This window comes from Puma concolor, chromosome B2, assembly GCF_028749965.1.
Source record: "Puma concolor isolate L17-30 chromosome B2, mPumCon1.1.hap2, whole genome shotgun sequence".
Classification (NCBI taxonomy): Eukaryota; Metazoa; Chordata; class Mammalia; order Carnivora; family Felidae; genus Puma; species Puma concolor.
The window spans coordinates 25,692,878-25,707,415 of record NC_141671.1 but is presented as its reverse complement, the minus strand read 5'-3'; the positions used below and the strand labels follow the sequence as shown (position 1 = coordinate 25,707,415).

General features: G+C 46.1%; 1 protein-coding gene and 1 long non-coding RNA gene across 3 annotated transcripts in view; one reads left to right on the top strand and one right to left on the bottom strand.

The window, feature by feature from the left end:
- The window catches only part of SLC22A23 (solute carrier family 22 member 23), a 185,064-nt gene that overhangs the window by 35,111 nt on the left and 135,415 nt on the right, over positions 1-14,538 (bottom strand). The gene's annotated exons all lie outside the window — the stretch shown is intronic.
- Positions 179-14,159, top strand: LOC147580803 (uncharacterized). Its single transcript, XR_015251114.1, has 3 exons — positions 179-490; positions 8,474-8,601; positions 9,042-14,159. It is a non-coding gene; the product is annotated as an uncharacterized LOC147580803 (long non-coding RNA).

Genomic DNA, 14,538 nt, shown 5'->3' with positions numbered 1-14,538 from the left:
TCTCCTGACAAGTACATAATGTAATAACACCATGCAAATTAAAAAGCCGGCTGACAGCCCAGGACCTGGAAGGAATGCAGCTGAACCTTAGAGAAATTGATCATTTTCAACAAAAATAAAAGAGCACAGCAGGCAGTGGGCGGCCACGTCTGCCTGGTGTCCCCTCCTGTGTAGATATGGTGAGAAAGTGGCCATGAGAGTGACTTCTGCTACCACGAAAGGTAACCTGGCAGAAAAGCCACAGTGGCTTCTCTGGGAGATAGCTTTGCAGATGGCTGCTGGAGGAGGCCGTGGCTCCGGAAGAAGGAAGTGTCCACGGAGCAAATGGCTTGCCTCAACCCCCAGGAGCAGAGCAGGAAGTTTCAAAAGCTGCAAGCATTTAATTCTTTCAAGCTCTGTATGAGGTATTATTATTATTATTATTCCTCTTTTACACATGGGGACACTGAGGCAAAGAAAGTACAGGCACATGGTCCAGCTTGCACAGCTGGTAAGTGACAGAGGTGAATTTGAACCCATGACTAGAGAGGTTGGGATCGCTCCAAGCCAGGTGGTTCAATGAACCCCAGGGCTTCTGCAAGAAGGATGTAGGCAAATCTGAAGTCTCCACTCGACCTGCTCTGGTCTTAAATCCTGCAAAGGAAGTGAGCAAAGAGCACAGTAAGGGCAGATGGAGGACCCTGTCAGGCAGACATATCCTCTCTCTGCTGAAGATCACAGGTCTGACGGGCCTCTCGCCCCAAGGCAAATGATGGATTGTTCTGAGGCCTTCTCCGAGCTACATCAGGATGGTTAGAAGGTCCCTGATTCCTCAGTCACAATTTCAGAATCCCAAAGGTTCTGAAATCCAAAAACCTTACTGATTTAATTCACTTGGCAATGAAGCCTGAACTGGCCTGGCCTCACCAGAGGCAGAACCAGGCCTAATGGATACGAGTCTCAGGCACAGCTCCTCATGAATGCACAAACATTTCACTGCAGAAGCATCGAATATCTGATGCTGAGTAGCTGAAGATGGGATGGGGGCTGGGCACTTCAGAATTTGGGACAGGCGAGGGTGGAGCTGCACATGGATGATGAGGGGGGTGCGGGGCACCTGCCGAGTGCCTGCCTGAATGACACAGGCAGCGCCCTGTCTGGCTCTCCTGATGGCCTTCTGGCAGTCATAGGCAGGCCACCATCCACCGAACTACAGCTGGGGAGACTGGATCAAAGGCTTGGGCTATGGAATTCATTTTGCATTAAGCAAATCACAGATAAATCCATTCTCTACTTAAAAAATTAAAGCATTCCAGCCCTCCTGGAACCCTTCCCCAATCCTGGTGCCCTTGAGAAGGCCTCTGCCCTCCCGTCGTTCTCCCCTCCAGGGGCAAATACACCTGCCTGGTGGGGGCGAATCCTTCCAATCATACTGTGGGCACTTGTACACTGATAGATCTTGGTGTTTCTTCTGCTATATTGCATTGCCCCCACTTTCGGTGACAAATGCGAGTTTCACCCTCAAAAATTCCCTTCCTGCCAGACTGCATCAGTGGTGCAGAGAGCATCACCCTCAGATGTGTGCATAGTGGTTTCTATCTCCAGGTCCTAGATATGACCTACACTAACTTCCTACTTGTGGGCTGGGGGCACCTGACACAAGGCTGGTCCAACATCAGAACAAGCTGAGCAGCATCATTTTCCAGCACGTACTTGGAACATGACAGAACCACCGTTCTATAGGTCACTCACCCTGTGGCCTCAATTATTCCACAAAAAGCCAAGAATCAGCAGTCAAGTGAAAAGGGTCTTTGACTCAATCACCTGCAGCTTTCAGAGGCCATCCACTGAAACACAGACATTCCTCAAAGAACTCTGAGGCTCCCGTTCAGACAACCGTGGTCTAGACAGCCCCAGGCCAAGGAGCAGAGGGTGCACACCGGCTTGGGAAAGACAGCAGGACAGCAGCCAACATGGGAAAACACAGATGTTCCAACCTTGATCAGGTGCCGTGAAGGCTCATCCCACCATAACACAGATGTGCCTAGTGCCATGACGTAAACCCTCTCATCACCCACCAAGAAAAGGCAAAGTTACAAAAATAAACCGCGGAGTCTGAGGGGGGTGTCTCTCATTTGCACTTAATTCAGCTCCTCAGGGCAAGCACATGGGTTGAGCCTCTGCCATGCCCTCCTGGGGGAAAAGGGTAGCATCAGCGGCAGGGTCAGACCTGGAACTTGGTCTTCAGATCTCTAGATCAGTGTAATTTTCTGCATGTCATGCTGTTTACCACATTGCTTCAAAACCAGGAAAATCTATTTTGGAAAGATGCCTACAGGGGCGCCTGGGTGGCTCAGTCGGTTAAGTGTCCAACTTTGGCTCAGGTCACGATCTCGCGGTCCATGAGTTCAAGCCCTGTGTCGGGCTCTGTGCTGACAGCTCAGAGCCTGGAGCCTGTTTCAGATTCTGTGTCTCCCTCTCTGTCTCTCTGCCCCTCCCCAACTCGTGCTCTTTGTCCCCAAAATAAATAAACATTAAAAAAAACTTTTAAAAGAAAGATGCCCACCAAATAGCTACAATGAAGTGTTGACTCTTTAAAAAATTTTTTTTAATGTTTATTTATTTTTGAGAGAGAGAGACAGAGCTCGAACAGGGGAGGGGCAGAGAGAGAGAGAGGAAGACACAGAATCTGAAGCAGGCTCCAGGCTCTGAGCTGTCAGCACAGAGCCCAAACTCATGAGCCGAAGTCAGATGCTCAACTGACTGAGCCACCCAGGTGCCCCTAAAGTGTTAACTCTTAAAGAGGTATATGGAAAATTTATTTTCATAAACCTTATTTTCCCAATAGCGTCACAACTGATATTACCATGTCATCGTAGGCGGATAAATTTTCTGTGTTTGCCTAATTGATACTATGAGGTGGTTGTTCTTCAAAGCTGTGTGTCTGTGAGCAATTCAGACAAGGAGAACCCTATCTGCTTCTCTAGCAACCCCAATTCACCACATGCTTTTCAGACCACAAGACTCTATGATTTAACAGTCATGTGTTGTTTCTGATATGCTTTCCTATCTTTGCCTTCATTCCTGCTTTCTCTGTTATTTGGCTAAGTCATAAGCCCATCTGATTTACATTCATTGACCTGTTTTCGCACGTTGGTCTTTGTAACCTGTGTAGTCACTCAGTAGAATCAGTAATTAAAACTCAATACTGTGATCCTTTCCTAATACTACGAAGTCAGTATTTTTCTTTCACATTTAAAGATAAAACCACATATTTCTTCTACCCAATTGGAGAACCTGACACAGACAAGTATACTATCTAGGCTGTCTTCTTCCTAATACATTTAACACCAGCTCTGATGAGACGCCAACTTGGCAATTCTCTACATTAAAAGCATGTCTATACTCTTTAAATTACTGTCCTAGAATATTTATTCATAAAGGAAATATAGGACAGAGGTTACTAAGATTAACAGCTAATACTCTTATTAATTTTATCTTCAAGTATTAATTTTAGGGCGATACACGTGGAGAGGTATGTCTTCACACTGTCAAGTACAACATTACATCATTCATGGAATAAATGTATACAGGGCATGATCAACCTGCCAGCAGAGAAAAACATGTCATTTAACAGACACCTTACAGGTAAAAGCTTACGGCAGGTAGGCCATCCAATGTAGAGGGAAGGACACAAGGGTCATGAAAGGCTTTGTAGAAGTCAAGTTTCCCTGAATGTGTATGTGAAAAAAAAAATCTCAGATTGTACTAAGGGTGCTTCTGATTTAGAGGTAATTGTAGCTGTTGGTACTTCAGATTATCACCAAGTTATCACATAAAATCCTGAAAAGGTTCTCAAAATTAAAAAAAATAAAATCAAAGTCTAGAATTGAATGAGTTACAAATTGGGAGACTATCTTAAGTTTCTGGTCCAAAGCTCTTATAATAATATAAGCTTGGTTCCTGTAAACAAGCTTTCACTTGGATTTTTTTAAAACTTTAGTTCTGTCTGATATATATTTATACACACACATATATACATATGTACACACATGTATATACATATGCATGTGTATATGTATGTATGCATATACATGTGTGTACATAGGTACATATATGTATGTATATATATAAAATTAAGTCAGTTCAATTCAGGGGATAGCAAGTGAATATAAATGAGCTCTTTTTAAACAAAACTTTAAATCATGATTTGAGTTAAACTTAGTACTTAAGTGAGAAGGGATGAGTATCATGAAATCAAATAAAAATTGGCTTTTAGGATGGTTAAACCCCAAAGTTTTCCCGAGACAAATAAACTCTTCATATAAATCTCTTTGTAGAATATAAAATTCTTTCATAATTACATGGCCTTTCCACTTAATTATCTGTCACAGAAACTCAGAACTTTGTGTCTCTAATGTTTTCCAAAATGGTATCCACCTAAGAGCCATAATTCTTCTGTTACAGAAAAATTATAGAGGAAATACATCAGGAACCCTGTGTTTATATACTAGTTTTGTGACCTTGGGCAAGTCACATCACCCTCCAGACCTCAGTTTCCCTGTATCTATAGAATGGAGTGGGGGGTATGGAATGACACCAAGGCCTTACCAGGCACCAACATTCTCTAGATTTATTTCATGGGGGTAATGGTGACTGTTGCCTTCTTCTGAAAGGTAAAAAAGATACTGATCAGGGCAATGCACTGTACAAATTCTAACACTGCTTTATGTTTTTGCCAAGCAGAATGAAGTCAGTAACTAAAATGTCTTTAGAGCTAGCCTTTTAAATAAGCAACCCCAGAATACTTAACAGTTGTGATAAATTGAAAACATCCTTCAGCTCACGTTCTAAACAGATGAATGCTTGGAATTCACCTAAAAAGATTCTGTAGCCTTGAGTGTACCTGGGTTGATTTTTTCCACATTCTCCCTCTTTATATTCTCTTTCTCCAGCTCCTTTTACTAATTTATCCATGTAAGCAATTATGAGGCCACAGAAAGTATAAGGCACCCAGGGCATTCAAAACATAATGCTACAGGGGGAATTAATTTGGCAGGCATTTTTGCAAATCACACTAAAAAAACTGTGATGTTGGAAAACAACTGGAGGAGAGAAGTAGGCAGAAGCAACAGAGGCTTTATGCGGCACCTGCTTCTAACTGGAATTTTATTGGCACCTCTGTCGTAGCAGTCTGTCCAGGGAGTCCTGTCAACCTTCTCCCCAGAGTCTGCTTCTGTCCTTCTGGGTCCTATCTTGATAACAAAGGAGCCCACGGAGGCCACACATTCATGGACTCATCATGAGGGTGGCCCCTGCCGGTTCCACCCTGACCTTGTACCTGACTCTGGAAAGCAGCTTCTTGCTATTAGCACGTTCACCCTCCCAACCTCAACAGAAACAGTCTCTGAGACTGAGTGAGGTCATCCTGATCTGTCCGGAACCCCCACTTCATAGCACCAGGCATGTACTTTGCCAGAGTGGCCAGCTGACGGGGCTGGGCCACTTGGCCTCACTCTCTGTTCCTGTCCACGTGGACACTTGCCAGCAGTCCGGGGGGCAACCGCTTAGCAGCTATCACTAGACATCTGTCACTGGGAGGCCATCTACCTGCTTTCTGCCTGCTCCCAGCCGTCCGACCCCACCACTCCCACAAAAGACACACATGCATGCATGTACATGCACATGCGTGCACACACTGGCTGCCCCCCCCCCCCCACCGAGGTCAGTGCTCCTCCAGCTGGCCTGAAGCACCCCAGCTTCCACAGGGTAGTGAGACGGAATGTTGCAGCACATTCCAGGTGTGGGGACAGTGCGACAAAGGAGTTGGTAACACTGGCTTTTAGAGCAGAGGCTATATCCTCTGGCACAGCACGTGGTTTTTTATTTTTTTTTATTTTTTTTTTTTCAGCACGTGGTTTTTAAGGATCACTTGTTGCCATGTTCACCAGGCTTTCTCCACTTTGAAGAGGAAGTGGTTTTGTTGACCACAGGGGTTCCTATTATTTTACATAATCTCTGCACAACTCACAAATTAAAAATGGGCAGCCTCTTGCCTGAGGGTTCCTTAAAATTCCATGCCATTAGCAAATCCCCAAACACCAAGTCAGAGAACATTTTGATCTCCCCTTTTATTGCTCATTCAATTGTTACGATCGAAATGTGGGCTACCATTTTTATTTTCACACTTGCCTTGGTAAGTATTACCTAATCTTCCCGCCATCTGGACAACTGGTAGACTAATGGGATTTGAGTAATTTTTTTTTTGGCTTTAAATTTCCTAGAAGTCTCCCCAAATTAACTATCTGATAACCTGTAAAAATAATTATTGCACATTTTCAAGCTCCCAGAGGCTATATGCTTTTTATGGTTTACCTCTTACACTTTCCTTTGAGGCAAGCATTTTCTCTAGTGACTTTACTGTTGGTATAACTGAATTCCGTTTCCCTCCTGCTGTGCAGGGAGCCCTGCGGCCCTTATTCTACCAGTAATAGAGTTTTCAGCATGTGGTACTTTGACCCCCTTCTGAAATAAAACTGTTTTTGACGGAAGAAAGTGTTGGGTCCCTCAAGTGTGTGTGGGCAAGAAAAAAGACTAATCATCGCTGGAATGAATATATTTATGTATCTGTGTATAAAATTTAATCTAAAGGGTCAGGGTGCCTGCGTGGCTCAGTTGGTTGAGCGTCCGTCTGACTTCGGCTTAGGTCATGATCACACTCCGTGGGTTCAAATTCCACATCGGGCTCTCTGCTGTCAGCACAGAGCCTGCTTTGGATCCTCTGTCCCCCCTTTTTTCTGCCCTTCCTCCACTTGCACACTGCCCCCCCTGCCCCCGCCGCTCTCTAAAAAGTAAACATTAAAAAAAAATTTAAGGGTCTTTTGAAATAATTTTAACAATGACAAGAAGCAAAATTAATTCATCAACTTAACAAATTTTTATTGAGCCCCCCATTAAGGAAGGTACTGATAACCCAATGATTTTAAAAAATGCTTTTGGGGGCGCCTGGGTGGCGCAGTCGGTTAAGCGTCCGACTTCAGCCAGGTCATGATCTCGCGGTCCGGGAGTTCGAGCCCCGCGTCAGGCTCTGGGCTGATGGCTCAGAGCCTGGAGCCTGCTTCCGATTCTGTGTCTCCCTCTCTCTCTGCCCCTCCCCCGTTCATGCTCTGTCTCTCTCTGTCCCAAAAATAAATAAACGTTGGAAAAAAAAATTAAAAAAAAAATGCTTTTGTGGGGCACCTGGGTGGCTCAGTTGATTAAACATCTGACTTCAGCTCAGGTCATCATCTCGTGGTTCTTGAGTTCCAGCCCCACGTCAGGCTCTGTGCTGACAGCTCAGAGCCTGCAGCCTGCTGCCTGCTTTGGATTCTGTGTCTCTCTCTCTCTCTGCCCCTCTTCTACTCATGATCTGTCTCTCTCGAAAATAAACATTAAAATTTTTTTTTTAAAAAAAGGAATACTTTTGTAAATGTTAAACAAATATAAAAAGAGGAACTAGAAGAGAAGACTCCCCTGGTGAGAAGTGTTGCTCTGTGCCTGGTGCATGTTGCTCTCGGTGGGCCAGGGCTCTGCTCATCTGCCTGACATTTTCGGTCCTATCCCTGGGGTCCAGCAGCACCACTGCATGTATGACTGAGCCAAGAGGCTTGTGGTCCTCATCCTGGCTCTGGGTTGCCTGCAGGTTTTTATATCCTGGCTCTAGGTACCAGTACTAGGACCTCAAGGCAAGCTGCAAATATCCCTGTACCTCAGTTTCTCCACCTGTACTGGAGGCCATCCTGGTCCCTACCTCAGAGGATTAGTGAGAGGAGTTAAGGGACCAAATTATTGAAAATGCTGGGCAGCACCTGGATAGGAGCAAACCTTCCAGATATGTTAAAACTTGGAATTATTCTGGGGGCGCTTGGGTGGCTTAGTCAGTTGAATATCTGACTCGATTTTGGCTCAGGTCATGATCTCATGGTTCATGAGTTCAAGCCCCACGTTGGGCTCTGTGCTGACAGTGTGGAGCCTGCTTGGGATTTTTTTCTCTCTCTCTCTATCTGCCCTTCCCCTGCTTCACGCACTCTCTCAAAATAAATAAACTTAAAAAAGAAGTGGAATTATTCTGGCCAAAATATTTCTGATGATATTTAAAAGAGCCAATGATATTTAGGACCATTTACATATTAGAATTGTTAGTAAATTTTTATGCTGGATACTTATCTAACCTGAGGCCATTTAAATGTTTTACAATGGATTTTTTCTCAAAATTTTTAAAAATTAAAATCCCTTTTAGCACATTATTTTTTCCTAAGGATTTTAATTGTTTTACTCCTCTACCCTGTGAGTTCCTTATGACAGCGTGCTCTAATTTCCTCTGTCTCAAGGTTTATCTTTCATTTGGGGAATTGATACTATTACTTATTCTCCGTGTTATTCAGTGCTGCTTGATCCATCTCTAATTTCCTCATTATTTCCCATACGGTTTATTATCTTCTTATTGCTTTTCCAGATGCTTTTGATGATCACACGGATTGCCAACAGCACTTTTTCTCTCGTCAGGATGAAACTCCCACTGAACAAAGCACTCTCCAACATATCTGTTCTTTCTCGAAGCAGCTCATGCAAAACACGCATTAGGTGAGTCCAAGATGAGAATCCGTCCTAACTCGGTACTTGGCTAACAGTCTTGGAAGAGAGCAAGAGAAAACTGTATGCAATGCTCTCCTGCATTTGGAGGTAGAAACTCACAGGAAGATGCCCCAAAGCAGCCTGCTCAGAGGGCAGGTAAGCAAGGTGGGAGAAACCCTTCCTTCCCATTAACCTTGATCACAGGCTGTAATTTAAGACTCCCAAACATACCTGTGTATAGGTTTATGTTTGCATAGTGCGGATAAAAGTGTTAGATCCAGCACCCAGAGTTTTTGCCTTCTTTCATCAGTTCCAGGAATACGTATGACATCTGCTGTCTGAGATGACGAGACAAATTTGCTCTCCACAGTGGAATTGGATTGGACAGCCAGGTCTTGCATGATATCTCACTGATCCTCAAGGATGGCATCTGTTTTCTTTCCCTACAGAGCCGAGAAACCTCTTCCTACAAGACGTGTGGCTTCTCCACAGCTGACTCAGTCAGATCTTCCCTCACGCCTCAACAGCGCCTTTATCTGGGGAGCACCAGGTCCCTCAGTCCATGTGCAGGACATCTGGCTTTTTCTTCTATGATACACCCATCATACTTCTCGACCTTGAGCGCTCATCAGCATCCCCTGGAGGGCTTCTTAAACCACAGAACTGCACCCCACCCTAGACCTTCTGACCCCAGTATGCCTGGGGTGGCATCTGAGAATCTGTGTTTCTAAATTTTTTTTTTTTTTTCAACGTTTTTATTTATTTTTGGGACAGAGAGAGACAGAGCATGAACGGGGGAGGGGCAGAGAGAGAGGGAGACACAGAATCGGAAACAGGCTCCAGGCTCCGAGCCATCAGCTCAGAGCCCGATGCGGGGCTCGAACTCACGGACCGCGAGATCGTGACCTGGCTGAAGTCGGACGCTTAACCGACTGCGCCACCCAGGCGCCCCTGAGAATCTGTGTTTCTAATGCGTTCCCAGGTGGTGATGATGATGCTGGTCCAGGGACCACATAACAAGAACCACTGATGTTCAAAAGCCAGCTTTTAATGACTTTCTCACACTTCTGAGTGTTCTGGTGAAGCTTTCTAAATGCCCTGGTTTCCCCAGCTAAAACCAGGAATAATCCCACCAACCTAATCCAAGGGTTAATGGTTAATATAGTGTCACACACAGAGAAGCTTGAAGCTGATCTCGGGAAAAGTGTGTTCCTAAAATCTGAAGACATGTTCAAATCAGTATATATTACTGTGCCTCTGCCACAAAGGAGGCTCGAGATGTGAAATGTGATGTTTCCCTCCCTTGCCGAGCTGTTCCAAGAGTTAGGATGGTGTCTGCCATGTTCATGAGGATACCCTGACACTCATGTTCTGCTCATGTCCTCATGTTGCAATGACAGCACTCATGGGGACCTTACTGAACTGGCATCACAAGTGTTCCCCAGCACATGCCGGGTCCAAAGCTGACATGCATACACTTGTTTTTACAAATAATCACGCATACCCAGCATCACTAATTTACATGTTAAGGCATGGTGATGTCACGTACTGACATCTTGGAAGAGCGGCAGTAACATCTTCATCATCTCTTGGAATCCATACTTGGTGCTGTTTCCTCCAAACACTTTATATAGACGCCATGTGGGTGCCCTGTCCACTACCTTCTCACTCCTGTGTCATTCTTCTACAACGAGACCCACCCAGAAGGCCAGGTGCCACCTGTTCTGTGTATCGCCTTTCTGATTTTCCACCCTGTGGTTTTCTTAGATGTTCTCGCTTATCACAGACCTGGAGCCCCAAACACCCTGCTCCCCACAAGGGCTCCTGGCTGAGAAGGGCACCCTGTCCCCGAGCTGTGTGTCCTGGAGCAGGCTGCAGCCACCTGGAAGGGACACCTTTTACACACTGTGCAATCAGAAAGCAGAAGCCCTTCCAATCAGCCCCTTCTTCCACTCGGGGGTCACTGGCTACTTCCACATCCAAGCAGATGCTCTCTTGGATTCTCCCTTCCTCTAGTATTTTGGCTACTGAATCTGCACCTCTGCCCCCTGCCTCCATTTGTTTTCTGTGACCCTGGAAGAATTCCACATTTCTTCTGGAAAAAGGATGGATCGATAGGATTTCCTTCTAGATTAGCATGGAAGCTCTACTGCTCTGACTTGAGTGATAATGAATGCCTAAGAAAAATGACTAAGGAAGCACTTCTATTTGGTCTTAGTGTCCTGAGGGACAAAGGCAGTGTGGATCTTGGCTTCAGGCACTGGCATCCGCCAGTGGATTTACCCACTACCTCTGACAGGATTTTCATTCAGATAAGAAATATTCACAGAATCCTCTCCTCTGTTTTTGCTTCACGACAATGTGCCTAAATATGACTCTGTGAAGCATGCTGGAATACCAGCTCCCAAGCAAGCACATCCTTTCCTTCTCCTGGGCCACCAGTGAAGCTCTCCCTTCACCTAAGCCTGCAGGCCAACTGCAGTGGGTCCTGCCTGGACCTGGGAGGTATGAGCATCCCCAGGCAGCTCATGAAGTGACATCAAACTCCTATCTTGGCTCCACTTGGTGGGGCACAAATCATGCACACGCCACATCCTCCCCAGAATTCACCTGTCCTCACCACACCCCCTGTCAAACTTTGTCTGGTCCCCAGGCACATCGTGCCTCTGCTGCTGCCACCTCTTCCTGACTGGCTTCTCCAGTCCTGGGCTCACTTCATTCGAGAGCATTCTGTAACCCTGTAGCTGCTGTAGGGCCGTGTATTAATCATGCCCTTTTATTTTCTATGTTTTCTGATGTTTCTGGGAGGAAAGACTGCCCACCCCCCCAGGGTCAGCCAATTCTTAGGGATAGCCAACAATTCACCTGTGAGCACACCTTTCAGATACAAACCAACCAATCAGAGCCCACAACCCCCACCACCTCCTCTGTGGCTCTCACACTCCAGCCGCTGTCCACCTGCTCTGATCGCCCCAGGGCCAGATGCCAGACAACCAGGGGCAGCCCCTGAGCCCCACAGCCTGCAGAAATTACTCCAAATAGCTAACCTGGAGCCTGCCTACCCTTCCTCACCCCTTTCTTCTGGCTGAAACCACAGTGAAGGCTCTTGCCCATGTTCCCCTCCCTCCTTCTGCCTCCTGACCAGCTGGTGCTTTCCTGTGGGGCCCCTGGGATGTGGTGTGCCCCCTTCTCTAGGGAACAGAGAGTAACAACCTGTCTTCTTTGTGGAGGTCATCTCCTGATCTGCTAACTTCACCCCACACCTGGCTAATAAAAAACGTACACTTCCAATCGGGCTGGCTTTCAATCATGGCTGAGCTCTCCATCCCACTGCCCTCAGGATCAAACCATCCCTTTTTGAAGCTCCCCCCAGCTGGTCATCTTGTTTCTGGGCATGTACTCTCTGAGCTCTGCCCTCAGGATAGGACTCCATGCTCCAGTCCCTGGTGGGGCCTCCACACCACAGAGAGCCCTGTCTCTCCACCCCAGGAAACAGCCCGAGCCGCTGCTCTTTGCCCTCATAGGCCCAGCAGCACCCCTAACGGGGGCTACTCCCAAACACACCTGGAGTCAGGCCTCTCCAGGTGAGCAACCTGCCTGCCCCCAGTGCAGACTCCTGGCCCCGCGGCAGTGGCCATCCTCCCCTCGGTCACCAAGAGACTTTCTCACAGCACCGACCAGAGCACACTCCTCCCTGGCTTAAACCTTGACGTGTTTTCATGGCTTTTAGAACAAACCCAATCATGCTGAAGACAACCCCGTTGTGTGTCTGAGCTTGTCCTTTGTTCTCAGCCCCAGTGGTCTTCTTCCTCTTCCAGTGGAAGCCAGATTTTGCCCTGCTGTTCCCATTTGCCTGTTTTCTCACCCAGAACCTTGTGTGACTTCCTCTCTTTGATCCTTTCCTTAGGTGTCAGCCTGAATGTCACTCCCTCAGAGACGCCATCCTGACCACTGTTCCTCTCTACCTACCGCTTGGTTTCATAGACATAGTGGTGGTTCTTTGAAGAATATTATTTGCTTGTTTATGGGTTTATGGTCTCTGGCCTCCCTCCCACCCCCATATAACCCACTGTAATGTATGTTTCAAATGAGATTTTTGCTCACATGTCTGGGTCCTCTCTAGAACCCTTAGTATCTAGGACAGAATTTGGCATGAGGTGGTAGTAACTACTTTAATAAATTATTTGAATCCACTTCTCTTTCAGATTGCTGTATTTCCTAGAGTTCCTGAGATGCAAACTTCTCCATTTATAGTTCTGGGCCCTCCTAATGGATTCCTGTGGACCCTGTGAATTTTGGCTGTGAGTTCATCCTTGGTGAAAATTTTCTTCTACGTGAGTCTTGAGTATCTGGCTCCAGTGATTTTCCATGGGAGGTTTTATTCTTGACCCAGAGGGTCCAACGAGCTTCACTGGTTCTTATTTCTCAATCTTGGAGAACGGTTGAAATTTGGAACCCATAGTCATGTGTGGTGCAAGACTTCAAGGCTCCACTGTCGTAAGGGTGGATCATTTATGCCCACAGTCCAAGGTGTCAGCCACCTTTGGAGGGGAGTCCCTATGATGGGAAAAGACTTTCTAATCCTGTTATTAGAACAGCACAGTTTGGAGGCCTGGATTCATTCAAGGAGCTCAGTTCGAAGTGCAGAAAGGGCCTGAGATCTCAGCTCCAGCCCTCAATGCAGGTATTAAACCTCAAGCTCTCTGAGCTTCTTTCTGGCTCATGTGCCATGCAGGCTGTGTCTGTGTCCACTCCTGCTCGAACATTCTCCTTGGTCTGGGCCCCAGGAGTTCCCCTTTCTGGCACTGGAACTCAGCACTGTGTACATATTTGGTTGGTGCAGGGTCTTATCCAGCCTTGGGTGTGTGTTTGGAGGGTCCCTGTCAGTTTAGCCAACCCTCTGGACCACAGAATCCCTTCTAGCCAATCTCCATCCTTTGTCTTACTGCTCCCAAGCCAAGACCCTACGTCTTGGTGACGTTGTGTTATGCAGTTTGGCTTATGGTCCTTGTTTACACACCTGCTTCTGCATCTGTTCTTAGAGGTACTGAGAGCACCCTGGGTACCCACCATATATACTTGCTCATTAAAAGGAAAGCGAGAGGCTTTCAACATTTTGTCACCAACAGCTGGCCTTGCTGGTTGGTGCTGCAGCTCTTTCCGCTCCCCAGCAGCCCACTTCATCCTGTCCAACTACGGAGGCTTCAGGAGTGAGGAACTTCCTACCGCAGCAGGTGGGAGGAAGGGTGGCAGGCGATAAAAAGACCATGATTCTTACGGAGACTTTCAAGGCTATAGACAAAGGTGGAATATGTCCCTCACCAGTGATTTCTTTACCCTGCCCCTGGCTACATCCTAGTTTCCATGCATATGAAGAAGTGATACAATCGCAGTCATAAAGTAGCTAATATTTATGAGCACTTGTAGGTCAAACATGTGCCAAGCCCCTTAGAGAATAATATGAATAAAAAATAATTACAGTAAAACCTTGGATGGCAAGTAACTTCTTCTGTGAGCGTTCTGCAGGACAAGCAAACATTTCTAATAAACTTTAACTTGACAAATGAGCGATGTCTTGCAATACGAGTAGTATGTGACATGGAACATCACATGATCACAACTGAGCCAATGGTTCTTGAAATTCACTTTGAGATATGAGTGCTTTGGATCACAAGCATGTTTCTGGAACAAATTATGCTCGCAAACCAAGGTTTTACTGTACTGTGATGATCGCAGCAGGTAACATATTTGGGTAGAGCTGGTCTACCCCAGAGGGCAGCACCAGAGCTGTAACCACATGGCGTCAGTGCCTCGGCACATTCATCCGTCTATCTGTTCGTGTGTACACACGTCTCACTTATTAAATTACCCTGGGTGCCCTTTTTCATTATAAAGTTTTATTTTTACATTTGTGAGTTTTAAAGGATTTTTTTCCTTAGGTTTTAT